General features: G+C 46.6%; 17 non-coding genes and 1 pseudogene across 17 annotated transcripts; all 18 read left to right on the forward strand.

Moving 5' to 3' along the window:
• The first annotated feature begins 325 nt into the window (after positions 1 to 325).
• On the forward strand, positions 326 to 516 carry LOC142273671 (U2 spliceosomal RNA). The gene has a single exon (XR_012738136.1). It is a non-coding gene; the product is annotated as a U2 spliceosomal RNA (small nuclear RNA).
• Positions 517 to 1,903: 1,387 nt separating this feature from the next.
• Positions 1,904 to 2,094, forward strand: LOC142273683 (U2 spliceosomal RNA). Its single transcript, XR_012738147.1, has one exon. It is a non-coding gene; the product is annotated as a U2 spliceosomal RNA (small nuclear RNA).
• A 1,387-nt stretch (positions 2,095 to 3,481) lies between these two features.
• LOC142273695 (U2 spliceosomal RNA) lies at positions 3,482 to 3,672 on the forward strand. Its single transcript, XR_012738158.1, has one exon. It is a non-coding gene; the product is annotated as a U2 spliceosomal RNA (small nuclear RNA).
• A 1,387-nt stretch (positions 3,673 to 5,059) lies between these two features.
• On the forward strand, positions 5,060 to 5,250 carry LOC142273707 (U2 spliceosomal RNA). Its single transcript, XR_012738168.1, has one exon. It is a non-coding gene; the product is annotated as a U2 spliceosomal RNA (small nuclear RNA).
• Positions 5,251 to 6,637: 1,387 nt separating this feature from the next.
• LOC142273717 (U2 spliceosomal RNA) lies at positions 6,638 to 6,828 on the forward strand. Its single transcript, XR_012738173.1, has one exon. It is a non-coding gene; the product is annotated as a U2 spliceosomal RNA (small nuclear RNA).
• A 1,387-nt stretch (positions 6,829 to 8,215) lies between these two features.
• On the forward strand, positions 8,216 to 8,406 carry LOC142273672 (U2 spliceosomal RNA). Its single transcript, XR_012738137.1, has one exon. It is a non-coding gene; the product is annotated as a U2 spliceosomal RNA (small nuclear RNA).
• Positions 8,407 to 9,793: 1,387 nt separating this feature from the next.
• Positions 9,794 to 9,984, forward strand: LOC142273673 (U2 spliceosomal RNA). The gene has a single exon (XR_012738138.1). It is a non-coding gene; the product is annotated as a U2 spliceosomal RNA (small nuclear RNA).
• Positions 9,985 to 11,371: 1,387 nt separating this feature from the next.
• Positions 11,372 to 11,562, forward strand: LOC142273674 (U2 spliceosomal RNA). Its single transcript, XR_012738139.1, has one exon. It is a non-coding gene; the product is annotated as a U2 spliceosomal RNA (small nuclear RNA).
• Positions 11,563 to 12,949: 1,387 nt separating this feature from the next.
• On the forward strand, positions 12,950 to 13,140 carry LOC142273675 (U2 spliceosomal RNA). Its single transcript, XR_012738140.1, has one exon. It is a non-coding gene; the product is annotated as a U2 spliceosomal RNA (small nuclear RNA).
• A 1,387-nt stretch (positions 13,141 to 14,527) lies between these two features.
• LOC142273676 (U2 spliceosomal RNA) lies at positions 14,528 to 14,718 on the forward strand. Its single transcript, XR_012738141.1, has one exon. It is a non-coding gene; the product is annotated as a U2 spliceosomal RNA (small nuclear RNA).
• A 1,388-nt stretch (positions 14,719 to 16,106) lies between these two features.
• Positions 16,107 to 16,297, forward strand: LOC142273678 (U2 spliceosomal RNA). Its single transcript, XR_012738142.1, has one exon. It is a non-coding gene; the product is annotated as a U2 spliceosomal RNA (small nuclear RNA).
• A 1,387-nt stretch (positions 16,298 to 17,684) lies between these two features.
• On the forward strand, positions 17,685 to 17,875 carry LOC142273679 (U2 spliceosomal RNA). Its single transcript, XR_012738143.1, has one exon. It is a non-coding gene; the product is annotated as a U2 spliceosomal RNA (small nuclear RNA).
• A 1,387-nt stretch (positions 17,876 to 19,262) lies between these two features.
• Positions 19,263 to 19,453, forward strand: LOC142273680 (U2 spliceosomal RNA). The gene has a single exon (XR_012738144.1). It is a non-coding gene; the product is annotated as a U2 spliceosomal RNA (small nuclear RNA).
• Positions 19,454 to 20,840: 1,387 nt separating this feature from the next.
• Positions 20,841 to 21,031, forward strand: LOC142273681 (U2 spliceosomal RNA). Its single transcript, XR_012738145.1, has one exon. It is a non-coding gene; the product is annotated as a U2 spliceosomal RNA (small nuclear RNA).
• Positions 21,032 to 22,418: 1,387 nt separating this feature from the next.
• Positions 22,419 to 22,609, forward strand: LOC142273682 (U2 spliceosomal RNA). Its single transcript, XR_012738146.1, has one exon. It is a non-coding gene; the product is annotated as a U2 spliceosomal RNA (small nuclear RNA).
• A 1,384-nt stretch (positions 22,610 to 23,993) lies between these two features.
• Positions 23,994 to 24,135, forward strand: LOC142273715 (U2 spliceosomal RNA; annotated as a pseudogene).
• Positions 24,136 to 24,832: 697 nt separating this feature from the next.
• LOC142273709 (U2 spliceosomal RNA) lies at positions 24,833 to 25,027 on the forward strand. Its single transcript, XR_012738170.1, has one exon. It is a non-coding gene; the product is annotated as a U2 spliceosomal RNA (small nuclear RNA).
• A 1,387-nt stretch (positions 25,028 to 26,414) lies between these two features.
• Positions 26,415 to 26,605, forward strand: LOC142273684 (U2 spliceosomal RNA). Its single transcript, XR_012738148.1, has one exon. It is a non-coding gene; the product is annotated as a U2 spliceosomal RNA (small nuclear RNA).
• The last annotated feature ends 1,317 nt before the right edge of the window (positions 26,606 to 27,922 follow it).

Raw genomic sequence — 27,922 nt, forward strand, 5'->3', positions numbered from 1 at the left:
GGTAAGGATGGCAAAGGGTGGCAGTGACGGAAAGTCAGGCAACCTGTCCTGTCCGTCTTTTTGTATCGTGAATTGGAAAGACTGCAAGGGGGAGGGGAGTTGCTTGCGCCCTAAAGGAGGAGTTATTCAGATTCATTGCAGTGGGCGGCGGCTGCAAAACGCACCATTCTTCTTGTTTTGGCTCTGCAAAGCAGCCTTTTCAAGGGTTGGCTTGGGTGACAAAATGTCTTGTGTAGGCGTGGGTTTGTCTCCCTCTCGCTCTCTCTCCCTAAGATGTGTCCGGCATAGGCCAGGGTGCCACTCGAGGCCCAAACCAATTCTGGTTATCGCTTCTCGGCCTTTTGGCTAAGATCAAGTGTAGTATCTGTTCTTATCAGTTTAATATCTGATACGTCCCCTATCTGGGGACCATATATTAAATGGATTTTTAGAACAGGGAGATGGAAAAAGAGCTTGCTCTGTCCACTCCACGCATTGACCTGGTATTGCAGTACCTCCAGGAACGGTGCACCCCTTCTTAACCCAGTTTCCAAAAGCAGAACTCAATTCACCTGATTCATATTAGCCCGATTTAATGAATTGGAAGAAAGCATACGTCTTCATATGCACCTCAATTTGGCCCATTCACTTTTCACACTTCCTCCTTTTGTTTTTTATCTTTCACACTTTTGACTTTCTTTATTCATCCAAATAGCAAACTCATCACCACTCAACCTGACCAACTCGGCTATGTCCCCGTGCTGCAGTTCTCTGTCTTATCTAGATCATTTGCAATTGAATGGAATAGATCCCTTTTGGACAAAGTGGATTCACCTGCTGCTGCAGTGACCACAGGTGTGATAACATCTAGAATTGGCATCTGGTGCGATCTCTCCGCTTCCACTCCAAAGAAAGTTACCTGTTTATTCCTATCATGCATTGGTTTTTGGGGTTTTCTTTGAGTAATGATGATCTCTTTAGTAGTCTGTTGGCGCCCTCTCCTGGAGGAATAGTTTGCTTGCTCTTGGACATTCTAAAAGAGAGGTCATGATAGACATTGAGCTTCTGAGCTCAATTGGGGACAGTCATGGGTGATGAATGTTTGCAACCTACTGCGAAGCCTCATACCGCAATATAAGGAACGTCAAATACTAAGAAAGGGCGGCCTATGAAAGAATTACTACTTTCAATAAGTACACTTAAACGGCTAATTGGGAATAGAAAAACTGTAAAAAGCCCTCTGAGAAAGCCCCCCTCTAACCTTTGATAGTAAGCTTTTCTGTAGTCTGCCTGTTGATGTATTTTCCGTTTGAACTGTGCACAACATGAAGAGACGGAACACTGGCGGCTTGTCACAATGCCCCCCGATGACATCACAATAGCGCTGCTGCCTAGAAAACAAGCTGCGCAGAAGAAGTTGTTCTTTGGGTGGGAGGGTGGGCTAGTGGAAGGAGGGGGCAATCTCTTTTTTTCCCGGGTGGTAGGGGGATGACAGGAGAAGGGAAGCGGGTGGTGAGAAAGGTACAGAGGGCAGGGTTTGGGGGCTGGGAAGGAAAGGGAAAAGATTAGGGTTTGGGGATGATGAAAGGGCTTTCTACGGGTAAGGATGGCAAAGGGTGGCAGTGACGGAAAGTCAGGCAACCTGTCCTGTCCGTCTTTTTGTATCGTGAATTGGAAAGACTGCAAGGGGGAGGGGAGTTGCTTGCGCCCTAAAGGAGGAGTTATTCAGATTCATTGCAGTGGGCGGCGGCTGCAAAACGCACCATTCTTCTTGTTTTGGCTCTGCAAAGCAGCCTTTTCAAGGGTTGGCTTGGGTGACAAAATGTCTTGTGTAGGCGTGGGTTTGTCTCCCTCTCGCTCTCTCTCCCTAAGATGTGTCCGGCATAGGCCAGGGTGCCACTCGAGGCCCAAACCAATTCTGGTTATCGCTTCTCGGCCTTTTGGCTAAGATCAAGTGTAGTATCTGTTCTTATCAGTTTAATATCTGATACGTCCCCTATCTGGGGACCATATATTAAATGGATTTTTAGAACAGGGAGATGGAAAAAGAGCTTGCTCTGTCCACTCCACGCATTGACCTGGTATTGCAGTACCTCCAGGAACGGTGCACCCCTTCTTAACCCAGTTTCCAAAAGCAGAACTCAATTCACCTGATTCATATTAGCCCGATTTAATGAATTGGAAGAAAGCATACGTCTTCATATGCACCTCAATTTGGCCCATTCACTTTTCACACTTCCTCCTTTTGTTTTTTATCTTTCACACTTTTGACTTTCTTTATTCATCCAAATAGCAAACTCATCACCACTCAACCTGACCAACTCGGCTATGTCCCCGTGCTGCAGTTCTCTGTCTTATCTAGATCATTTGCAATTGAATGGAATAGATCCCTTTTGGACAAAGTGGATTCACCTGCTGCTGCAGTGACCACAGGTGTGATAACATCTAGAATTGGCATCTGGTGCGATCTCTCCGCTTCCACTCCAAAGAAAGTTACCTGTTTATTCCTATCATGCATTGGTTTTTGGGGTTTTCTTTGAGTAATGATGATCTCTTTAGTAGTCTGTTGGCGCCCTCTCCTGGAGGAATAGTTTGCTTGCTCTTGGACATTCTAAAAGAGAGGTCATGATAGACATTGAGCTTCTGAGCTCAATTGGGGACAGTCATGGGTGATGAATGTTTGCAACCTACTGCGAAGCCTCATACCGCAATATAAGGAACGTCAAATACTAAGAAAGGGCGGCCTATGAAAGAATTACTACTTTCAATAAGTACACTTAAACGGCTAATTGGGAATAGAAAAACTGTAAAAAGCCCTCTGAGAAAGCCCCCCTCTAACCTTTGATAGTAAGCTTTTCTGTAGTCTGCCTGTTGATGTATTTTCCGTTTGAACTGTGCACAACATGAAGAGACGGAACACTGGCGGCTTGTCACAATGCCCCCCGATGACATCACAATAGCGCTGCTGCCTAGAAAACAAGCTGCGCAGAAGAAGTTGTTCTTTGGGTGGGAGGGTGGGCTAGTGGAAGGAGGGGGCAATCTCTTTTTTTCCCGGGTGGTAGGGGGATGACAGGAGAAGGGAAGCGGGTGGTGAGAAAGGTACAGAGGGCAGGGTTTGGGGGCTGGGAAGGAAAGGGAAAAGATTAGGGTTTGGGGATGATGAAAGGGCTTTCTACGGGTAAGGATGGCAAAGGGTGGCAGTGACGGAAAGTCAGGCAACCTGTCCTGTCCGTCTTTTTGTATCGTGAATTGGAAAGACTGCAAGGGGGAGGGGAGTTGCTTGCGCCCTAAAGGAGGAGTTATTCAGATTCATTGCAGTGGGCGGCGGCTGCAAAACGCACCATTCTTCTTGTTTTGGCTCTGCAAAGCAGCCTTTTCAAGGGTTGGCTTGGGTGACAAAATGTCTTGTGTAGGCGTGGGTTTGTCTCCCTCTCGCTCTCTCTCCCTAAGATGTGTCCGGCATAGGCCAGGGTGCCACTCGAGGCCCAAACCAATTCTGGTTATCGCTTCTCGGCCTTTTGGCTAAGATCAAGTGTAGTATCTGTTCTTATCAGTTTAATATCTGATACGTCCCCTATCTGGGGACCATATATTAAATGGATTTTTAGAACAGGGAGATGGAAAAAGAGCTTGCTCTGTCCACTCCACGCATTGACCTGGTATTGCAGTACCTCCAGGAACGGTGCACCCCTTCTTAACCCAGTTTCCAAAAGCAGAACTCAATTCACCTGATTCATATTAGCCCGATTTAATGAATTGGAAGAAAGCATACGTCTTCATATGCACCTCAATTTGGCCCATTCACTTTTCACACTTCCTCCTTTTGTTTTTTATCTTTCACACTTTTGACTTTCTTTATTCATCCAAATAGCAAACTCATCACCACTCAACCTGACCAACTCGGCTATGTCCCCGTGCTGCAGTTCTCTGTCTTATCTAGATCATTTGCAATTGAATGGAATAGATCCCTTTTGGACAAAGTGGATTCACCTGCTGCTGCAGTGACCACAGGTGTGATAACATCTAGAATTGGCATCTGGTGCGATCTCTCCGCTTCCACTCCAAAGAAAGTTACCTGTTTATTCCTATCATGCATTGGTTTTTGGGGTTTTCTTTGAGTAATGATGATCTCTTTAGTAGTCTGTTGGCGCCCTCTCCTGGAGGAATAGTTTGCTTGCTCTTGGACATTCTAAAAGAGAGGTCATGATAGACATTGAGCTTCTGAGCTCAATTGGGGACAGTCATGGGTGATGAATGTTTGCAACCTACTGCGAAGCCTCATACCGCAATATAAGGAACGTCAAATACTAAGAAAGGGCGGCCTATGAAAGAATTACTACTTTCAATAAGTACACTTAAACGGCTAATTGGGAATAGAAAAACTGTAAAAAGCCCTCTGAGAAAGCCCCCCTCTAACCTTTGATAGTAAGCTTTTCTGTAGTCTGCCTGTTGATGTATTTTCCGTTTGAACTGTGCACAACATGAAGAGACGGAACACTGGCGGCTTGTCACAATGCCCCCCGATGACATCACAATAGCGCTGCTGCCTAGAAAACAAGCTGCGCAGAAGAAGTTGTTCTTTGGGTGGGAGGGTGGGCTAGTGGAAGGAGGGGGCAATCTCTTTTTTTCCCGGGTGGTAGGGGGATGACAGGAGAAGGGAAGCGGGTGGTGAGAAAGGTACAGAGGGCAGGGTTTGGGGGCTGGGAAGGAAAGGGAAAAGATTAGGGTTTGGGGATGATGAAAGGGCTTTCTACGGGTAAGGATGGCAAAGGGTGGCAGTGACGGAAAGTCAGGCAACCTGTCCTGTCCGTCTTTTTGTATCGTGAATTGGAAAGACTGCAAGGGGGAGGGGAGTTGCTTGCGCCCTAAAGGAGGAGTTATTCAGATTCATTGCAGTGGGCGGCGGCTGCAAAACGCACCATTCTTCTTGTTTTGGCTCTGCAAAGCAGCCTTTTCAAGGGTTGGCTTGGGTGACAAAATGTCTTGTGTAGGCGTGGGTTTGTCTCCCTCTCGCTCTCTCTCCCTAAGATGTGTCCGGCATAGGCCAGGGTGCCACTCGAGGCCCAAACCAATTCTGGTTATCGCTTCTCGGCCTTTTGGCTAAGATCAAGTGTAGTATCTGTTCTTATCAGTTTAATATCTGATACGTCCCCTATCTGGGGACCATATATTAAATGGATTTTTAGAACAGGGAGATGGAAAAAGAGCTTGCTCTGTCCACTCCACGCATTGACCTGGTATTGCAGTACCTCCAGGAACGGTGCACCCCTTCTTAACCCAGTTTCCAAAAGCAGAACTCAATTCACCTGATTCATATTAGCCCGATTTAATGAATTGGAAGAAAGCATACGTCTTCATATGCACCTCAATTTGGCCCATTCACTTTTCACACTTCCTCCTTTTGTTTTTTATCTTTCACACTTTTGACTTTCTTTATTCATCCAAATAGCAAACTCATCACCACTCAACCTGACCAACTCGGCTATGTCCCCGTGCTGCAGTTCTCTGTCTTATCTAGATCATTTGCAATTGAATGGAATAGATCCCTTTTGGACAAAGTGGATTCACCTGCTGCTGCAGTGACCACAGGTGTGATAACATCTAGAATTGGCATCTGGTGCGATCTCTCCGCTTCCACTCCAAAGAAAGTTACCTGTTTATTCCTATCATGCATTGGTTTTTGGGGTTTTCTTTGAGTAATGATGATCTCTTTAGTAGTCTGTTGGCGCCCTCTCCTGGAGGAATAGTTTGCTTGCTCTTGGACATTCTAAAAGAGAGGTCATGATAGACATTGAGCTTCTGAGCTCAATTGGGGACAGTCATGGGTGATGAATGTTTGCAACCTACTGCGAAGCCTCATACCGCAATATAAGGAACGTCAAATACTAAGAAAGGGCGGCCTATGAAAGAATTACTACTTTCAATAAGTACACTTAAACGGCTAATTGGGAATAGAAAAACTGTAAAAAGCCCTCTGAGAAAGCCCCCCTCTAACCTTTGATAGTAAGCTTTTCTGTAGTCTGCCTGTTGATGTATTTTCCGTTTGAACTGTGCACAACATGAAGAGACGGAACACTGGCGGCTTGTCACAATGCCCCCCGATGACATCACAATAGCGCTGCTGCCTAGAAAACAAGCTGCGCAGAAGAAGTTGTTCTTTGGGTGGGAGGGTGGGCTAGTGGAAGGAGGGGGCAATCTCTTTTTTTCCCGGGTGGTAGGGGGATGACAGGAGAAGGGAAGCGGGTGGTGAGAAAGGTACAGAGGGCAGGGTTTGGGGGCTGGGAAGGAAAGGGAAAAGATTAGGGTTTGGGGATGATGAAAGGGCTTTCTACGGGTAAGGATGGCAAAGGGTGGCAGTGACGGAAAGTCAGGCAACCTGTCCTGTCCGTCTTTTTGTATCGTGAATTGGAAAGACTGCAAGGGGGAGGGGAGTTGCTTGCGCCCTAAAGGAGGAGTTATTCAGATTCATTGCAGTGGGCGGCGGCTGCAAAACGCACCATTCTTCTTGTTTTGGCTCTGCAAAGCAGCCTTTTCAAGGGTTGGCTTGGGTGACAAAATGTCTTGTGTAGGCGTGGGTTTGTCTCCCTCTCGCTCTCTCTCCCTAAGATGTGTCCGGCATAGGCCAGGGTGCCACTCGAGGCCCAAACCAATTCTGGTTATCGCTTCTCGGCCTTTTGGCTAAGATCAAGTGTAGTATCTGTTCTTATCAGTTTAATATCTGATACGTCCCCTATCTGGGGACCATATATTAAATGGATTTTTAGAACAGGGAGATGGAAAAAGAGCTTGCTCTGTCCACTCCACGCATTGACCTGGTATTGCAGTACCTCCAGGAACGGTGCACCCCTTCTTAACCCAGTTTCCAAAAGCAGAACTCAATTCACCTGATTCATATTAGCCCGATTTAATGAATTGGAAGAAAGCATACGTCTTCATATGCACCTCAATTTGGCCCATTCACTTTTCACACTTCCTCCTTTTGTTTTTTATCTTTCACACTTTTGACTTTCTTTATTCATCCAAATAGCAAACTCATCACCACTCAACCTGACCAACTCGGCTATGTCCCCGTGCTGCAGTTCTCTGTCTTATCTAGATCATTTGCAATTGAATGGAATAGATCCCTTTTGGACAAAGTGGATTCACCTGCTGCTGCAGTGACCACAGGTGTGATAACATCTAGAATTGGCATCTGGTGCGATCTCTCCGCTTCCACTCCAAAGAAAGTTACCTGTTTATTCCTATCATGCATTGGTTTTTGGGGTTTTCTTTGAGTAATGATGATCTCTTTAGTAGTCTGTTGGCGCCCTCTCCTGGAGGAATAGTTTGCTTGCTCTTGGACATTCTAAAAGAGAGGTCATGATAGACATTGAGCTTCTGAGCTCAATTGGGGACAGTCATGGGTGATGAATGTTTGCAACCTACTGCGAAGCCTCATACCGCAATATAAGGAACGTCAAATACTAAGAAAGGGCGGCCTATGAAAGAATTACTACTTTCAATAAGTACACTTAAACGGCTAATTGGGAATAGAAAAACTGTAAAAAGCCCTCTGAGAAAGCCCCCCTCTAACCTTTGATAGTAAGCTTTTCTGTAGTCTGCCTGTTGATGTATTTTCCGTTTGAACTGTGCACAACATGAAGAGACGGAACACTGGCGGCTTGTCACAATGCCCCCCGATGACATCACAATAGCGCTGCTGCCTAGAAAACAAGCTGCGCAGAAGAAGTTGTTCTTTGGGTGGGAGGGTGGGCTAGTGGAAGGAGGGGGCAATCTCTTTTTTTCCCGGGTGGTAGGGGGATGACAGGAGAAGGGAAGCGGGTGGTGAGAAAGGTACAGAGGGCAGGGTTTGGGGGCTGGGAAGGAAAGGGAAAAGATTAGGGTTTGGGGATGATGAAAGGGCTTTCTACGGGTAAGGATGGCAAAGGGTGGCAGTGACGGAAAGTCAGGCAACCTGTCCTGTCCGTCTTTTTGTATCGTGAATTGGAAAGACTGCAAGGGGGAGGGGAGTTGCTTGCGCCCTAAAGGAGGAGTTATTCAGATTCATTGCAGTGGGCGGCGGCTGCAAAACGCACCATTCTTCTTGTTTTGGCTCTGCAAAGCAGCCTTTTCAAGGGTTGGCTTGGGTGACAAAATGTCTTGTGTAGGCGTGGGTTTGTCTCCCTCTCGCTCTCTCTCCCTAAGATGTGTCCGGCATAGGCCAGGGTGCCACTCGAGGCCCAAACCAATTCTGGTTATCGCTTCTCGGCCTTTTGGCTAAGATCAAGTGTAGTATCTGTTCTTATCAGTTTAATATCTGATACGTCCCCTATCTGGGGACCATATATTAAATGGATTTTTAGAACAGGGAGATGGAAAAAGAGCTTGCTCTGTCCACTCCACGCATTGACCTGGTATTGCAGTACCTCCAGGAACGGTGCACCCCTTCTTAACCCAGTTTCCAAAAGCAGAACTCAATTCACCTGATTCATATTAGCCCGATTTAATGAATTGGAAGAAAGCATACGTCTTCATATGCACCTCAATTTGGCCCATTCACTTTTCACACTTCCTCCTTTTGTTTTTTATCTTTCACACTTTTGACTTTCTTTATTCATCCAAATAGCAAACTCATCACCACTCAACCTGACCAACTCGGCTATGTCCCCGTGCTGCAGTTCTCTGTCTTATCTAGATCATTTGCAATTGAATGGAATAGATCCCTTTTGGACAAAGTGGATTCACCTGCTGCTGCAGTGACCACAGGTGTGATAACATCTAGAATTGGCATCTGGTGCGATCTCTCCGCTTCCACTCCAAAGAAAGTTACCTGTTTATTCCTATCATGCATTGGTTTTTGGGGTTTTCTTTGAGTAATGATGATCTCTTTAGTAGTCTGTTGGCGCCCTCTCCTGGAGGAATAGTTTGCTTGCTCTTGGACATTCTAAAAGAGAGGTCATGATAGACATTGAGCTTCTGAGCTCAATTGGGGACAGTCATGGGTGATGAATGTTTGCAACCTACTGCGAAGCCTCATACCGCAATATAAGGAACGTCAAATACTAAGAAAGGGCGGCCTATGAAAGAATTACTACTTTCAATAAGTACACTTAAACGGCTAATTGGGAATAGAAAAACTGTAAAAAGCCCTCTGAGAAAGCCCCCCTCTAACCTTTGATAGTAAGCTTTTCTGTAGTCTGCCTGTTGATGTATTTTCCGTTTGAACTGTGCACAACATGAAGAGACGGAACACTGGCGGCTTGTCACAATGCCCCCCGATGACATCACAATAGCGCTGCTGCCTAGAAAACAAGCTGCGCAGAAGAAGTTGTTCTTTGGGTGGGAGGGTGGGCTAGTGGAAGGAGGGGGCAATCTCTTTTTTTCCCGGGTGGTAGGGGGATGACAGGAGAAGGGAAGCGGGTGGTGAGAAAGGTACAGAGGGCAGGGTTTGGGGGCTGGGAAGGAAAGGGAAAAGATTAGGGTTTGGGGATGATGAAAGGGCTTTCTACGGGTAAGGATGGCAAAGGGTGGCAGTGACGGAAAGTCAGGCAACCTGTCCTGTCCGTCTTTTTGTATCGTGAATTGGAAAGACTGCAAGGGGGAGGGGAGTTGCTTGCGCCCTAAAGGAGGAGTTATTCAGATTCATTGCAGTGGGCGGCGGCTGCAAAACGCACCATTCTTCTTGTTTTGGCTCTGCAAAGCAGCCTTTTCAAGGGTTGGCTTGGGTGACAAAATGTCTTGTGTAGGCGTGGGTTTGTCTCCCTCTCGCTCTCTCTCCCTAAGATGTGTCCGGCATAGGCCAGGGTGCCACTCGAGGCCCAAACCAATTCTGGTTATCGCTTCTCGGCCTTTTGGCTAAGATCAAGTGTAGTATCTGTTCTTATCAGTTTAATATCTGATACGTCCCCTATCTGGGGACCATATATTAAATGGATTTTTAGAACAGGGAGATGGAAAAAGAGCTTGCTCTGTCCACTCCACGCATTGACCTGGTATTGCAGTACCTCCAGGAACGGTGCACCCCTTCTTAACCCAGTTTCCAAAAGCAGAACTCAATTCACCTGATTCATATTAGCCCGATTTAATGAATTGGAAGAAAGCATACGTCTTCATATGCACCTCAATTTGGCCCATTCACTTTTCACACTTCCTCCTTTTGTTTTTTATCTTTCACACTTTTGACTTTCTTTATTCATCCAAATAGCAAACTCATCACCACTCAACCTGACCAACTCGGCTATGTCCCCGTGCTGCAGTTCTCTGTCTTATCTAGATCATTTGCAATTGAATGGAATAGATCCCTTTTGGACAAAGTGGATTCACCTGCTGCTGCAGTGACCACAGGTGTGATAACATCTAGAATTGGCATCTGGTGCGATCTCTCCGCTTCCACTCCAAAGAAAGTTACCTGTTTATTCCTATCATGCATTGGTTTTTGGGGTTTTCTTTGAGTAATGATGATCTCTTTAGTAGTCTGTTGGCGCCCTCTCCTGGAGGAATAGTTTGCTTGCTCTTGGACATTCTAAAAGAGAGGTCATGATAGACATTGAGCTTCTGAGCTCAATTGGGGACAGTCATGGGTGATGAATGTTTGCAACCTACTGCGAAGCCTCATACCGCAATATAAGGAACGTCAAATACTAAGAAAGGGCGGCCTATGAAAGAATTACTACTTTCAATAAGTACACTTAAACGGCTAATTGGGAATAGAAAAACTGTAAAAAGCCCTCTGAGAAAGCCCCCCTCTAACCTTTGATAGTAAGCTTTTCTGTAGTCTGCCTGTTGATGTATTTTCCGTTTGAACTGTGCACAACATGAAGAGACGGAACACTGGCGGCTTGTCACAATGCCCCCCGATGACATCACAATAGCGCTGCTGCCTAGAAAACAAGCTGCGCAGAAGAAGTTGTTCTTTGGGTGGGAGGGTGGGCTAGTGGAAGGAGGGGGCAATCTCTTTTTTTCCCGGGTGGTAGGGGGATGACAGGAGAAGGGAAGCGGGTGGTGAGAAAGGTACAGAGGGCAGGGTTTGGGGGCTGGGAAGGAAAGGGAAAAGATTAGGGTTTGGGGATGATGAAAGGGCTTTCTACGGGTAAGGATGGCAAAGGGTGGCAGTGACGGAAAGTCAGGCAACCTGTCCTGTCCGTCTTTTTGTATCGTGAATTGGAAAGACTGCAAGGGGGAGGGGAGTTGCTTGCGCCCTAAAGGAGGAGTTATTCAGATTCATTGCAGTGGGCGGCGGCTGCAAAACGCACCATTCTTCTTGTTTTGGCTCTGCAAAGCAGCCTTTTCAAGGGTTGGCTTGGGTGACAAAATGTCTTGTGTAGGCGTGGGTTTGTCTCCCTCTTGCTCTCTCTCCCTAAGATGTGTCCGGCATAGGCCAGGGTGCCACTCGAGGCCCAAACCAATTCTGGTTATCGCTTCTCGGCCTTTTGGCTAAGATCAAGTGTAGTATCTGTTCTTATCAGTTTAATATCTGATACGTCCCCTATCTGGGGACCATATATTAAATGGATTTTTAGAACAGGGAGATGGAAAAAGAGCTTGCTCTGTCCACTCCACGCATTGACCTGGTATTGCAGTACCTCCAGGAACGGTGCACCCCTTCTTAACCCAGTTTCCAAAAGCAGAACTCAATTCACCTGATTCATATTAGCCCGATTTAATGAATTGGAAGAAAGCATACGTCTTCATATGCACCTCAATTTGGCCCATTCACTTTTCACACTTCCTCCTTTTGTTTTTTATCTTTCACACTTTTGACTTTCTTTATTCATCCAAATAGCAAACTCATCACCACTCAACCTGACCAACTCGGCTATGTCCCCGTGCTGCAGTTCTCTGTCTTATCTAGATCATTTGCAATTGAATGGAATAGATCCCTTTTGGACAAAGTGGATTCACCTGCTGCTGCAGTGACCACAGGTGTGATAACATCTAGAATTGGCATCTGGTGCGATCTCTCCGCTTCCACTCCAAAGAAAGTTACCTGTTTATTCCTATCATGCATTGGTTTTTGGGGTTTTCTTTGAGTAATGATGATCTCTTTAGTAGTCTGTTGGCGCCCTCTCCTGGAGGAATAGTTTGCTTGCTCTTGGACATTCTAAAAGAGAGGTCATGATAGACATTGAGCTTCTGAGCTCAATTGGGGACAGTCATGGGTGATGAATGTTTGCAACCTACTGCGAAGCCTCATACCGCAATATAAGGAACGTCAAATACTAAGAAAGGGCGGCCTATGAAAGAATTACTACTTTCAATAAGTACACTTAAACGGCTAATTGGGAATAGAAAAACTGTAAAAAGCCCTCTGAGAAAGCCCCCCTCTAACCTTTGATAGTAAGCTTTTCTGTAGTCTGCCTGTTGATGTATTTTCCGTTTGAACTGTGCACAACATGAAGAGACGGAACACTGGCGGCTTGTCACAATGCCCCCCGATGACATCACAATAGCGCTGCTGCCTAGAAAACAAGCTGCGCAGAAGAAGTTGTTCTTTGGGTGGGAGGGTGGGCTAGTGGAAGGAGGGGGCAATCTCTTTTTTTCCCGGGTGGTAGGGGGATGACAGGAGAAGGGAAGCGGGTGGTGAGAAAGGTACAGAGGGCAGGGTTTGGGGGCTGGGAAGGAAAGGGAAAAGATTAGGGTTTGGGGATGATGAAAGGGCTTTCTACGGGTAAGGATGGCAAAGGGTGGCAGTGACGGAAAGTCAGGCAACCTGTCCTGTCCGTCTTTTTGTATCGTGAATTGGAAAGACTGCAAGGGGGAGGGGAGTTGCTTGCGCCCTAAAGGAGGAGTTATTCAGATTCATTGCAGTGGGCGGCGGCTGCAAAACGCACCATTCTTCTTGTTTTGGCTCTGCAAAGCAGCCTTTTCAAGGGTTGGCTTGGGTGACAAAATGTCTTGTGTAGGCGTGGGTTTGTCTCCCTCTCGCTCTCTCTCCCTAAGATGTGTCCGGCATAGGCCAGGGTGCCACTCGAGGCCCAAACCAATTCTGGTTATCGCTTCTCGGCCTTTTGGCTAAGATCAAGTGTAGTATCTGTTCTTATCAGTTTAATATCTGATACGTCCCCTATCTGGGGACCATATATTAAATGGATTTTTAGAACAGGGAGATGGAAAAAGAGCTTGCTCTGTCCACTCCACGCATTGACCTGGTATTGCAGTACCTCCAGGAACGGTGCACCCCTTCTTAACCCAGTTTCCAAAAGCAGAACTCAATTCACCTGATTCATATTAGCCCGATTTAATGAATTGGAAGAAAGCATACGTCTTCATATGCACCTCAATTTGGCCCATTCACTTTTCACACTTCCTCCTTTTGTTTTTTATCTTTCACACTTTTGACTTTCTTTATTCATCCAAATAGCAAACTCATCACCACTCAACCTGACCAACTCGGCTATGTCCCCGTGCTGCAGTTCTCTGTCTTATCTAGATCATTTGCAATTGAATGGAATAGATCCCTTTTGGACAAAGTGGATTCACCTGCTGCTGCAGTGACCACAGGTGTGATAACATCTAGAATTGGCATCTGGTGCGATCTCTCCGCTTCCACTCCAAAGAAAGTTACCTGTTTATTCCTATCATGCATTGGTTTTTGGGGTTTTCTTTGAGTAATGATGATCTCTTTAGTAGTCTGTTGGCGCCCTCTCCTGGAGGAATAGTTTGCTTGCTCTTGGACATTCTAAAAGAGAGGTCATGATAGACATTGAGCTTCTGAGCTCAATTGGGGACAGTCATGGGTGATGAATGTTTGCAACCTACTGCGAAGCCTCATACCGCAATATAAGGAACGTCAAATACTAAGAAAGGGCGGCCTATGAAAGAATTACTACTTTCAATAAGTACACTTAAACGGCTAATTGGGAATAGAAAAACTGTAAAAAGCCCTCTGAGAAAGCCCCCCTCTAACCTTTGATAGTAAGCTTTTCTGTAGTCTGCCTGTTGATGTATTTTCCGTTTGAACTGTGCACAACATGAAGAGACGGAACACTGGCGGCTTGTCACAATGCCCCCCGATGACATCACAATAGCGCTGCTGCCTAGAAAACAAGCTGCGCAGAAGAAGTTGTTCTTTGGGTGGGAGGGTGGGCTAGTGGAAGGAGGGGGCAATCTCTTTTTTTCCCGGGTGGTAGGGGGATGACAGGAGAAGGGAAGCGGGTGGTGAGAAAGGTACAGAGGGCAGGGTTTGGGGGCTGGGAAGGAAAGGGAAAAGATTAGGGTTTGGGGATGATGAAAGGGCTTTCTACGGGTAAGGATGGCAAAGGGTGGCAGTGACGGAAAGTCAGGCAACCTGTCCTGTCCGTCTTTTTGTATCGTGAATTGGAAAGACTGCAAGGGGGAGGGGAGTTGCTTGCGCCCTAAAGGAGGAGTTATTCAGATTCATTGCAGTGGGCGGCGGCTGCAAAACGCACCATTCTTCTTGTTTTGGCTCTGCAAAGCAGCCTTTTCAAGGGTTGGCTTGGGTGACAAAATGTCTTGTGTAGGCGTGGGTTTGTCTCCCTCTCGCTCTCTCTCCCTAAGATGTGTCCGGCATAGGCCAGGGTGCCACTCGAGGCCCAAACCAATTCTGGTTATCGCTTCTCGGCCTTTTGGCTAAGATCAAGTGTAGTATCTGTTCTTATCAGTTTAATATCTGATACGTCCCCTATCTGGGGACCATATATTAAATGGATTTTTAGAACAGGGAGATGGAAAAAGAGCTTGCTCTGTCCACTCCACGCATTGACCTGGTATTGCAGTACCTCCAGGAACGGTGCACCCCTTCTTAACCCAGTTTCCAAAAGCAGAACTCAATTCACCTGATTCATATTAGCCCGATTTAATGAATTGGAAGAAAGCATACGTCTTCATATGCACCTCAATTTGGCCCATTCACTTTTCACACTTCCTCCTTTTGTTTTTTATCTTTCACACTTTTGACTTTCTTTATTCATCCAAATAGCAAACTCATCACCACTCAACCTGACCAACTCGGCTATGTCCCCGTGCTGCAGTTCTCTGTCTTATCTAGATCATTTGCAATTGAATGGAATAGATCCCTTTTGGACAAAGTGGATTCACGCTGCTGCTGCAGTGACCACAGGTGTGATAACATCTAGAATTGGCATCTGGTGCGATCTCTCCGCTTCCACTCCAAAGAAAGTTACCTGTTTATTCCTATCATGCATTGGTTTTTGGGGTTTTCTTTGAGTAATGATGATCTCTTTAGTAGTCTGTTGGCGCCCTCTCCTGGAGGAATAGTTTGCTTGCTCTTGGACATTCTAAAAGAGAGGTCATGATAGACATTGAGCTTCTGAGCTCAATTGGGGACAGTCATGGGTGATGAATGTTTGCAACCTACTGCGAAGCCTCATACCGCAATATAAGGAACGTCAAATACTAAGAAAGGGCGGCCTATGAAAGAATTACTACTTTCAATAAGTACACTTAAACGGCTAATTGGGAATAGAAAAACTGTAAAAAGCCCTCTGAGAAAGCCCCCCTCTAACCTTTGATAGTAAGCTTTTCTGTAGTCTGCCTGTTGATGTATTTTCCGTTTGAACTGTGCACAACATGAAGAGACGGAACACTGGCGGCTTGTCACAATGCCCCCCGATGACATCACAATAGCGCTGCTGCCTAGAAAACAAGCTGCGCAGAAGAAGTTGTTCTTTGGGTGGGAGGGTGGGCTAGTGGAAGGAGGGGGCAATCTCTTTTTTTCCCGGGTGGTAGGGGGATGACAGGAGAAGGGAAGCGGGTGGTGAGAAAGGTACAGAGGGCAGGGTTTGGGGGCTGGGAAGGAAAGGGAAAAGATTAGGGTTTGGGGATGATGAAAGGGCTTTCTACGGGTAAGGATGGCAAAGGGTGGCAGTGACGGAAAGTCAGGCAACCTGTCCTGTCCGTCTTTTTGTATCGTGAATTGGAAAGACTGCAAGGGGGAGGGGAGTTGCTTGCGCCCTAAAGGAGGAGTTATTCAGATTCATTGCAGTGGGCGGCGGCTGCAAAACGCACCATTCTTCTTGTTTTGGCTCTGCAAAGCAGCCTTTTCAAGGGTTGGCTTGGGTGACAAAATGTCTTGTGTAGGCGTGGGTTTGTCTCCCTCTCGCTCTCTCTCCCTAAGATGTGTCCGGCATAGGCCAGGGTGCCACTCGAGGCCCAAACCAATTCTGGTTATCGCTTCTCGGCCTTTTGGCTAAGATCAAGTGTAGTATCTGTTCTTATCAGTTTAATATCTGATACGTCCCCTATCTGGGGACCATATATTAAATGGATTTTTAGAACAGGGAGATGGAAAAAGAGCTTGCTCTGTCCACTCCACGCATTGACCTGGTATTGCAGTACCTCCAGGAACGGTGCACCCCTTCTTAACCCAGTTTCCAAAAGCAGAACTCAATTCACCTGATTCATATTAGCCCGATTTAATGAATTGGAAGAAAGCATACGTCTTCATATGCACCTCAATTTGGCCCATTCACTTTTCACACTTCCTCCTTTTGTTTTTTATCTTTCACACTTTTGACTTTCTTTATTCATCCAAATAGCAAACTCATCACCACTCAACCTGACCAACTCGGCTATGTCCCCGTGCTGCAGTTCTCTGTCTTATCTAGATCATTTGCAATTGAATGGAATAGATCCCTTTTGGACAAAGTGGATTCACCTGCTGCTGCAGTGACCACAGGTGTGATAACATCTAGAATTGGCATCTGGTGCGATCTCTCCGCTTCCACTCCAAAGAAAGTTACCTGTTTATTCCTATCATGCATTGGTTTTTGGGGTTTTCTTTGAGTAATGATGATCTCTTTAGTAGTCTGTTGGCGCCCTCTCCTGGAGGAATAGTTTGCTTGCTCTTGGACATTCTAAAAGAGAGGTCATGATAGACATTGAGCTTCTGAGCTCAATTGGGGACAGTCATGGGTGATGAATGTTTGCAACCTACTGCGAAGCCTCATACCGCAATATAAGGAACGTCAAATACTAAGAAAGGGCGGCCTATGAAAGAATTACTACTTTCAATAAGTACACTTAAACGGCTAATTGGGAATAGAAAAACTGTAAAAAGCCCTCTGAGAAAGCCCCCCTCTAACCTTTGATAGTAAGCTTTTCTGTAGTCTGCCTGTTGATGTATTTTCCGTTTGAACTGTGCACAACATGAAGAGACGGAACACTGGCGGCTTGTCACAATGCCCCCCGATGACATCACAATAGCGCTGCTGCCTAGAAAACAAGCTGCGCAGAAGAAGTTGTTCTTTGGGTGGGAGGGTGGGCTAGTGGAAGGAGGGGGCAATCTCTTTTTTTCCCGGGTGGTAGGGGGATGACAGGAGAAGGGAAGCGGGTGGTGAGAAAGGTACAGAGGGCAGGGTTTGGGGGCTGGGAAGGAAAGGGAAAAGATTAGGGTTTGGGGATGATGAAAGGGCTTTCTACGGGTAAGGATGGCAAAGGGTGGCAGTGACGGAAAGTCAGGCAACCTGTCCTGTCCGTCTTTTTGTATCGTGAATTGGAAAGACTGCAAGGGGGAGGGGAGTTGCTTGCGCCCTAAAGGAGGAGTTATTCAGATTCATTGCAGTGGGCGGCGGCTGCAAAACGCACCATTCTTCTTGTTTTGGCTCTGCAAAGCAGCCTTTTCAAGGGTTGGCTTGGGTGACAAAATGTCTTGTGTAGGCGTGGGTTTGTCTCCCTCTCGCTCTCTCTCCCTAAGATGTGTCCGGCATAGGCCAGGGTGCCACTCGAGGCCCAAACCAATTCTGGTTATCGCTTCTCGGCCTTTTGGCTAAGATCAAGTGTAGTATCTGTTCTTATCAGTTTAATATCTGATACGTCCCCTATCTGGGGACCATATATTAAATGGATTTTTAGAACAGGGAGATGGAAAAAGAGCTTGCTCTGTCCACTCCACGCATTGACCTGGTATTGCAGTACCTCCAGGAACGGTGCACCCCTTCTTAACCCAGTTTCCAAAAGCAGAACTCAATTCACCTGATTCATATTAGCCCGATTTAATGAATTGGAAGAAAGCATACGTCTTCATATGCACCTCAATTTGGCCCATTCACTTTTCACACTTCCTCCTTTTGTTTTTTATCTTTCACACTTTTGACTTTCTTTATTCATCCAAATAGCAAACTCATCACCACTCAACCTGACCAACTCGGCTATGTCCCCGTGCTGCAGTTCTCTGTCTTATCTAGATCATTTGCAATTGAATGGAATAGATCCCTTTTGGACAAAGTGGATTCACCTGCTGCTGCAGTGACCACAGGTGTGATAACATCTAGAATTGGCATCTGGTGCGATCTCTCCGCTTCCACTCCAAAGAAAGTTACCTGTTTATTCCTATCATGCATTGGTTTTTGGGGTTTTCTTTGAGTAATGATGATCTCTTTAGTAGTCTGTTGGCGCCCTCTCCTGGAGGAATAGTTTGCTTGCTCTTGGACATTCTAAAAGAGAGGTCATGATAGACATTGAGCTTCTGAGCTCAATTGGGGACAGTCATGGGTGATGAATGTTTGCAACCTACTGCGAAGCCTCATACCGCAATATAAGGAACGTCAAATACTAAGAAAGGGCGGCCTATGAAAGAATTACTACTTTCAATAAGTACACTTAAACGGCTAATTGGGAATAGAAAAACTGTAAAAAGCCCTCTGAGAAAGCCCCCCTCTAACCTTTGATAGTAAGCTTTTCTGTAGTCTGCCTGTTGATGTATTTTCCGTTTGAACTGTGCACAACATGAAGAGACGGAACACTGGCGGCTTGTCACAATGCCCCCCGATGACATCACAATAGCGCTGCTGCCTAGAAAACAAGCTGCGCAGAAGAAGTTGTTCTTTGGGTGGGAGGGTGGGCTAGTGGAAGGAGGGGGCAATCTCTTTTTTTCCCGGGTGGTAGGGGGATGACAGGAGAAGGGAAGCGGGTGGTGAGAAAGGTACAGAGGGCAGGGTTTGGGGGCTGGGAAGGAAAGGGAAAAGATTAGGGTTTGGGGATGATGAAAGGGCTTTCTACGGGTAAGGATGGCAAAGGGTGGCAGTGACGGAAAGTCAGGCAACCTGTCCTGTCCGTCTTTTTGTATCGTGAATTGGAAAGACTGCAAGGGGGAGGGGAGTTGCTTGCGCCCTAAAGGAGGAGTTATTCAGATTCATTGCAGTGGGCGGCGGCTGCAAAACGCACCATTCTTCTTGTTTTGGCTCTGCAAAGCAGCCTTTTCAAGGGTTGGCTTGGGTGACAAAATGTCTTGTGTAGGCGTGGGTTTGTCTCCCTCTCGCTCTCTCTCCCTAAGATGTGTCCGGCATAGGCCAGGGTGCCACTCGAGGCCCAAACCAATTCTGGTTATCGCTTCTCGGCCTTTTGGCTAAGATCAAGTGTAGTATCTGTTCTTATCAGTTTAATATCTGATACGTCCCCTATCTGGGGACCATATATTAAATGGATTTTTAGAACAGGGAGATGGAAAAAGAGCTTGCTCTGTCCACTCCACGCATTGACCTGGTATTGCAGTACCTCCAGGAACGGTGCACCCCTTCTTAACCCAGTTTCCAAAAGCAGAACTCAATTCACCTGATTCATATTAGCCCGATTTAATGAATTGGAAGAAAGCATACGTCTTCATATGCACCTCAATTTGGCCCATTCACTTTTCACACTTCCTCCTTTTGTTTTTTATCTTTCACACTTTTGACTTTCTTTATTCATCCAAATAGCAAACTCATCACCACTCAACCTGACCAACTCGGCTATGTCCCCGTGCTGCAGTTCTCTGTCTTATCTAGATCATTTGCAATTGAATGGAATAGATCCCTTTTGGACAAAGTGGATTCACCTGCTGCTGCAGTGACCACAGGTGTGATAACATCTAGAATTGGCATCTGGTGCGATCTCTCCGCTTCCACTCCAAAGAAAGTTACCTGTTTATTCCTATCATGCATTGGTTTTTGGGGTTTTCTTTGAGTAATGATGATCTCTTTAGTAGTCTGTTGGCGCCCTCTCCTGGAGGAATAGTTTGCTTGCTCTTGGACATTCTAAAAGAGAGGTCATGATAGACATTGAGCTTCTGAGCTCAATTGGGGACAGTCATGGGTGATGAATGTTTGCAACCTACTGCGAAGCCTCATACCGCAATATAAGGAACGTCAAATACTAAGAAAGGGCGGCCTATGAAAGAATTACTACTTTCAATAAGTACACTTAAACGGCTAATTGGGAATAGAAAAACTGTAAAAAGCCCTCTGAGAAAGCCCCCCTCTAACCTTTGATAGTAAGCTTTTCTGTAGTCTGCCTGTTGATGTATTTTCCGTTTGAACTGTGCACAACATGAAGAGACGGAACACTGGCGGCTTGTCACAATGCCCCCCGATGACATCACAATAGCGCTGCTGCCTAGAAAACAAGCTGCGCAGAAGAAGTTGTTCTTTGGGTGGGAGGGTGGGCTAGTGGAAGGAGGGGGCAATCTCTTTTTTTCCCGGGTGGTAGGGGGATGACAGGAGAAGGGAAGCGGGTGGTGAGAAAGGTACAGAGGGCAGGGTTTGGGGGCTGGGAAGGAAAGGGAAAAGATTAGGGTTTGGGGATGATGAAAGGGCTTTCTACGGGTAAGGATGGCAAAGGGTGGCAGTGACGGAAAGTCAGGCAACCTGTCCTGTCCGTCTTTTTGTATCGTGAATTGGAAAGACTGCAAGGGGGAGGGGAGTTGCTTGCGCCCTAAAGGAGGAGTTATTCAGATTCATTGCAGTGGGCGGCGGCTGCAAAACGCACCATTCTTCTTGTTTTGGCTCTGCAAAGCAGCCTTTTCAAGGGTTGGCTTGGGTGACAAAATGTCTTGTGTAGGCGTGGGTTTGTCTCCCTCTCGCTCTCTCTCCCTAAGATGTGTCCGGCATAGGCCAGGGTGCCACTCGAGGCCCAAACCAATTCTGGTTATCGCTTCTCGGCCTTTTGGCTAAGATCAAGTGTAGTATCTGTTCTTATCAGTTTAATATCTGATACGTCCCCTATCTGGGGACCATATATTAAATGGATTTTTAGAACAGGGAGATGGAAAAAGAGCTTGCTCTGTCCACTCCACGCATTGACCTGGTATTGCAGTACCTCCAGGAACGGTGCACCCCTTCTTAACCCAGTTTCCAAAAGCAGAACTCAATTCACCTGATTCATATTAGCCCGATTTAATGAATTGGAAGAAAGCATACGTCTTCATATGCACCTCAATTTGGCCCATTCACTTTTCACACTTCCTCCTTTTGTTTTTTATCTTTCACACTTTTGACTTTCTTTATTCATCCAAATAGCAAACTCATCACCACTCAACCTGACCAACTCGGCTATGTCCCCGTGCTGCAGTTCTCTGTCTTATCTAGATCATTTGCAATTGAATGGAATAGATCCCTTTTGGACAAAGTGGATTCACCTGCTGCTGCAGTGACCACAGGTGTGATAACATCTAGAATTGGCATCTGGTGCGATCTCTCCGCTTCCACTCCAAAGAAAGTTACCTGTTTATTCCTATCATGCATTGGTTTTTGGGGTTTTCTTTGAGTAATGATGATCTCTTTAGTAGTCTGTTGGCGCCCTCTCCTGGAGGAATAGTTTGCTTGCTCTTGGACATTCTAAAAGAGAGGTCATGATAGACATTGAGCTTCTGAGCTCAATTGGGGACAGTCATGGGTGATGAATGTTTGCAACCTACTGCGAAGCCTCATACCGCAATATAAGGAACGTCAAATACTAAGAAAGGGCGGCCTATGAAAGAATTACTACTTTCAATAAGTACACTTAAACGGCTAATTGGGAATAGAAAAACTGTAAAAAGCCCTCTGAGAAAGCCCCCCTCTAACCTTTGATAGTAAGCTTTTCTGTAGTCTGCCTGTTGATGTATTTTCCGTTTGAACTGTGCACAACATGAAGAGACGGAACACTGGCGGCTTGTCACAATGCCCCCCGATGACATCACAATAGCGCTGCTGCCTAGAAAACAAGCTGCGCAGAAGAAGTTGTTCTTTGGGTGGGAGGGTGGGCTAGTGGAAGGAGGGGGCAATCTCTTTTTTTCCCGGGTGGTAGGGGGATGACAGGAGAAGGGAAGCGGGTGGTGAGAAAGGTACAGAGGGCAGGGTTTGGGGGCTGGGAAGGAAAGGGAAAAGATTAGGGTTTGGGGATGATGAAAGGGCTTTCTACGGGTAAGGATGGCAAAGGGTGGCAGTGACGGAAAGTCAGGCAACCTGTCCTGTCCGTCTTTTTGTATCGTGAATTGGAAAGACTGCAAGGGGGAGGGGAGTTGCTTGCGCCCTAAAGGAGGAGTTATTCAGATTCATTGCAGTGGGCGGCGGCTGCAAAACGCACCATTCTTCTTGTTTTGGCTCTGCAAAGCAGCCTTTTCAAGGGTTGGCTTGGGTGACAAAATGTCTTGTGTAGGCGTGGGTTTGTCTCCCTCTCGCTCTCTCTCCCTAAGATGTGTCCGGCATAGGCCAGGGTGCCACTCGAGGCCCAAACCAATTCTGGTTATCGCTTCTCGGCCTTTTGGCTAAGATCAAGTGTAGTATCTGTTCTTATCAGTTTAATATCTGATACGTCCCCTATCTGGGGACCATATATTAAATGGATTTTTAGAACAGGGAGATGGAAAAAGAGCTTGCTCTGTCCACTCCACGCATTGACCTGGTATTGCAGTACCTCCAGGAACGGTGCACCCCTTCTTAACCCAGTTTCCAAAAGCAGAACTCAATTCACCTGATTCATATTAGCCCGATTTAATGAATTGGAAGAAAGCATACGTCTTCATATGCACCTCAATTTGGCCCATTCACTTTTCACACTTCCTCCTTTTGTTTTTTATCTTTCACACTTTTGACTTTCTTTATTCATCCAAATAGCAAACTCATCACCACTCAACCTGACCAACTCGGCTATGTCCCCGTGCTGCAGTTCTCTGTCTTATCTAGATCATTTGCAATTGAATGGAATAGATCCCTTTTGGACAAAGTGGATTCACCTGCTGCTGCAGTGACCACAGGTGTGATAACATCTAGAATTGGCATCTGGTGCGATCTCTCCGCTTCCACTCCAAAGAAAGTTACCTGTTTATTCCTATCATGCATTGGTTTTTGGGGTTTTCTTTGAGTAATGATGATCTCTTTAGTAGTCTGTTGGCGCCCTCTCCTGGAGGAATAGTTTGCTTGCTCTTGGACATTCTAAAAGAGAGGTCATGATAGACATTGAGCTTCTGAGCTCAATTGGGGACAGTCATGGGTGATGAATGTTTGCAACCTACTGCGAAGCCTCATACCGCAATATAAGGAACGTCAAATACTAAGAAAGGGCGGCCTATGAAAGAATTACTACTTTCAATAAGTACACTTAAACGGCTAATTGGGAATAGAAAAACTGTAAAAAGCCCTCTGAGAAAGCCCCCCTCTAACCTTTGATAGTAAGCTTTTCTGTAGTCTGCCTGTTGATGTATTTTCCGTTTGAACTGTGCACAACATGAAGAGACGGAACACTGGCGGCTTGTCACAATGCCCCCCGATGACATCACAATAGCGCTGCTGCCTAGAAAACAAGCTGCGCAGAAGAAGTTGTTCTTTGGGTGGGAGGGTGGGCTAGTGGAAGGAGGGGGCAATCTCTTTTTTTCCCGGGTGGTAGGGGGATGACAGGAGAAGGGAAGCGGGTGGTGAGAAAGGTACAGAGGGCAGGGTTTGGGGGCTGGGAAGGAAAGGGAAAAGATTAGGGTTTGGGGATGATGAAAGGGCTTTCTACGGGTAAGGATGGCAAAGGGTGGCAGTGACGGAAAGTCAGGCAACCTGTCCTGTCCGTCTTTTTGTATCGTGAATTGGAAAGACTGCAAGGGGGAGGGGAGTTGCTTGCGCCCTAAAGGAGGAGTTATTCAGATTCATTGCAGTGGGCGGCGGCTGCAAAACGCACCATTCTTCTTGTTTTGGCTCTGCAAAGCAGCCTTTTCAAGGGTTGGCTTGGGTGACAAAATGTCTTGTGTAGGCGTGGGTTTGTCTCCCTCTCGCTCTCTCTCCCTAAGATGTGTCCGGCATAGGGGGTGCCACTCGAGGCCCAAACCAATTCTGGTTATCGCTTCTCGGCCTTTTGGCTAAGATCAAGTGTAGTATCGTTCGAAAAGGTGGTTTAAGGCTCCGGCCACCTTAGTACAATGATGCAATGCACACTGGAAGGTTGCACTTGTTAGTACTTTGGGAGGATAGTATATCCATCTAGAGGAAACCATGGCCCTACCAGGATTGAGGCTATTAGACTGAGTAAGTGTGGGGGTTATGGTGCAATGTGCCCCAGGAATGGACACCCTGGAGGGAGTCTGAACTTGCTAGGTTGGGACCCTGGTAAGCCTCAGACTCTGTCGCACGCCGCGCCTTGCCTATTCATACTTTCCAAGCATATTGCCCTATCCTGGCCTTCTGGCTAAGAAGGGAAATTTTTATAATCCCGGTCGGAGGTCCGGTCAGCTTTGGGCTGAGAAACCAACACCCGGTTGGAGGTCCGGGTCAGCTTTGGCTGAGAAACCAACACCCGGTTGGAGGTCCGGTTAGCCTTGGGCTGAGAAACCAACACCCGGTTGGAGGTCCGGTCAGCCTTGGGCTGAGAAACCAACACCCGGTTGGAGGTCCGGTCAGCCTTGGGCTGAGAAACCAACACCGGTTGACGGTCCGGGCAGTCTCGGCTGCGAAACCAACGACTAGTAGCTCCCTACTCCACTTGGGTAAGATGCCTCGGTGGACGCTGGGAGCAACAACAAGGCTCAACCAGGCTTCGGCTTGGGGGAGCACCGAAGATCCCTGACCCTCGCTGTGGCCTTCTGGTTCGGAGGGACGGGGTTGATTTTTGGGGATCCTCTTCTCACGGAGGGGTCCACACGAATCCTAGCCTTTGCACTGTTTTTGGTGTGACTTCGGTCATGCATTTTTGCGGTGCTTTGGAAAGCTTCATTAAATCAAAATCTGTTCTTATCAGTTTAATATCTGATACGTCCCCTATCTGGGGACCATATATTAAATGGATTTTTAGAACAGGGAGATGGAAAAAGAGCTTGCTCTGTCCACTCCACGCATTGACCTGGTATTGCAGTACCTCCAGGAACGGTGCACCCCTTCTTAACCCAGTTTCCAAAAGCAGAACTCAATTCACCTGATTCATATTAGCCCGATTTAATGAATTGGAAGAAAGCATACGTCTTCATATGCACCTCAATTTGGCCCATTCACTTTTCACACTTCCTCCTTTTGTTTTTTATCTTTCACACTTTTGACTTTCTTTATTCATCCAAATAGCAAACTCATCACCACTCAACCTGACCAACTCGGCTATGTCCCCGTGCTGCAGTTCTCTGTCTTATCTAGATCATTTGCAATTGAATGGAATAGATCCCTTTTGGACAAAGTGGATTCACCTGCTGCTGCAGTGACCACAGGTGTGATAAGATCTAGAATTGGCATCTGGTGCGATCTCTCCGCTTCCACTCCAAAGAAAGTTACCTGTTTATTCCTATCATGCATTGGTTTTTGGGGTTTTCTTTGAGTAATGATGATCTCTTTAGTAGTCTGTTGGCGCCCTCTCCTGGAGGAATAGTTTGCTTGCTCTTGGACATTCTAAAAGAGAGGTCATGATAGACATTGAGCTTCTGAGCTCAATTGGGGACAGTCATGGGTGATGAATGTTTGCAACCTACTGCGAAGCCTCATACCGCAATATAAGGAACGTCAAATACTAAGAAAGGGCGGCCTATGAAAGAATTACTACTTTCAATAAGTACACTTAAACGGCTAATTGGGAATAGAAAAACTGTAAAAAGCCCTCTGAGAAAGCCCCCCTCTAACCTTTGATAGTAAGCTTTTCTGTAGTCTGCCTGTTGATGTATTTTCCGTTTGAACTGTGCACAACATGAAGAGACGGAACACTGGCGGCTTGTCACAATGCCCCCCGATGACATCACAATAGCGCTGCTGCCTAGAAAACAAGCTGCGCAGAAGAAGTTGTTCTTTGGGTGGGAGGGTGGGCTAGTGGAAGGAGGGGGCAATCTCTTTTTTTCCCGGGTGGTAGGGGGATGACAGGAGAAGGGAAGCGGGTGGTGAGAAAGGTACAGAGGGCAGGGTTTGGGGGCTGGGAAGGAAAGGGAAAAGATTAGGGTTTGGGGATGATGAAAGGGCTTTCTACGGGTAAGGATGGCAAAGGGTGGCAGTGACGGAAAGTCAGGCAACCTGTCCTGTCCGTCTTTTTGTATCGTGAATTGGAAAGACTGCAAGGGGGAGGGGAGTTGCTTGCGCCCTAAAGGAGGAGTTATTCAGATTCATTGCAGTGGGCGGCGGCTGCAAAACGCACCATTCTTCTTGTTTTTGCTCTGCAAAGCAGCCTTTTCAAGGGTTGGCTTGGGTGACAAAATGTCTTGTGTAGGCGTGGGTTTGTCTCCCTCTCGCTCTCTCTCCCTAAGATGTGTCCGGCATAGGCCAGGGTGCCACTCGAGGCCCAAACCAATTCTGGTTATCGCTTCTCGGCCTTTTGGCTAAGATCAAGTGTAGTATCTGTTCTTATCAGTTTAATATCTGATACGTCCCCTATCTGGGGACCATATATTAAATGGATTTTTAGAACAGGGAGATGGAAAAAGAGCTTGCTCTGTCCACTCCACGCATTGACCTGGTATTGCAGTACCTCCAGGAACGGTGCACCCCTTCTTAACCCAGTTTCCAAAAGCAGAACTCAATTCACCTGATTCATATTAGCCCGATTTAATGAATTGGAAGAAAGCATACGTCTTCATATGCACCTCAATTTGGCCCATTCACTTTTCACACTTCCTCCTTTTGTTTTTTATCTTTCACACTTTTGACTTTCTTTATTCATCCAAATAGCAAACTAATCACCACATAACCTGACCAACTCGGCTATGTCCCCGTGCTGCAGTTCTCTGTCTTATCTAGATCATTTGCAATTGAATGGAATAGATCCCTTTTGGACAAAGTGGATTCACCTGCTGCTGCAGTGACCACAGGTGTGATAAGATCTAGAATTGGCATCTGGTGCGATCTCTCCGCTTCCACTCCAAAGAAAGTTACCTGTTTATTCCTATCATGCATTGGTTTTTGGGGTTTTCTTTGAGTAATGATGATCTCTTTAGTAGTCTGTTGGCGCCCTCTCCTGGAGGAATAGTTTGCTTGCTCTTGGACATTCTAAAAGAGAGGTCATGATAGACATTGAGCTTCTGAGCTCAATTGGGGACAGTCATGGGTGATGAATGTTTGCAACCTACTGCGAAGCCTCATACCGCAATATAAGGAACGTCAAATACTAAGAAAGGGCGGCCTATGAAAGAATTACTACTTTCAATAAGTACACTTAAACGGCTAATTGGGAATAGAAAAACTGTAAAAAGCCCTCTGAGAAAGCCCCCCTCTAACCTTTGATAGTAAGCTTTTCTGTAGTCTGCCTGTTGATGTATTTTCCGTTTGAACTGTGCACAACATGAAGAGACGGAACACTGGCGGCTTGTCACAATGCCCCCCGATGACATCACAATAGCGCTGCTGCCTAGAAAACAAGCTGCGCAGAAGAAGTTGTTCTTTGGGTGGGAGGGTGGGCTAGTGGAAGGAGGGGGCAATCTTTTTTTTTCCCGGGTGGTAGGGGGATGACAGGAGAAGGGAAGCGGGTGGTGAGAAAGGTACAGAGGGCAGGGTTTGGGGGCTGGGAAGGAAAGGGAAAAGATTAGGGTTTGGGGATGATGAAAGGGCTTTCTACGGGTAAGGATGGCAAAGGGTGGCAGTGACGGAAAGTCAGGCAACCTGTCCTGTCCGTCTTTTTGTATCGTGAATTGGAAAGACTGCAAGGGGGAGGGGAGTTGCTTGCGCCCTAAAGGAGGAGTTATTCAGATTCATTGCAGTGGGCGGCGGCTGCAAAACGCACCATTCTTCTTGTTTTTGCTCTGCAAAGCAGCCTTTTCAAGGGTTGGCTTGGGTGACAAAATGTCTTGTGTAGGCGTGGGTTTGTCTCCCTC

The sequence above is a fragment of the Anomaloglossus baeobatrachus genome, unplaced genomic scaffold (genome assembly GCF_048569485.1).
Source record: "Anomaloglossus baeobatrachus isolate aAnoBae1 unplaced genomic scaffold, aAnoBae1.hap1 Scaffold_3658, whole genome shotgun sequence".
Lineage (NCBI taxonomy): Eukaryota > Metazoa > Chordata > Amphibia > Anura > Aromobatidae > Anomaloglossus > Anomaloglossus baeobatrachus.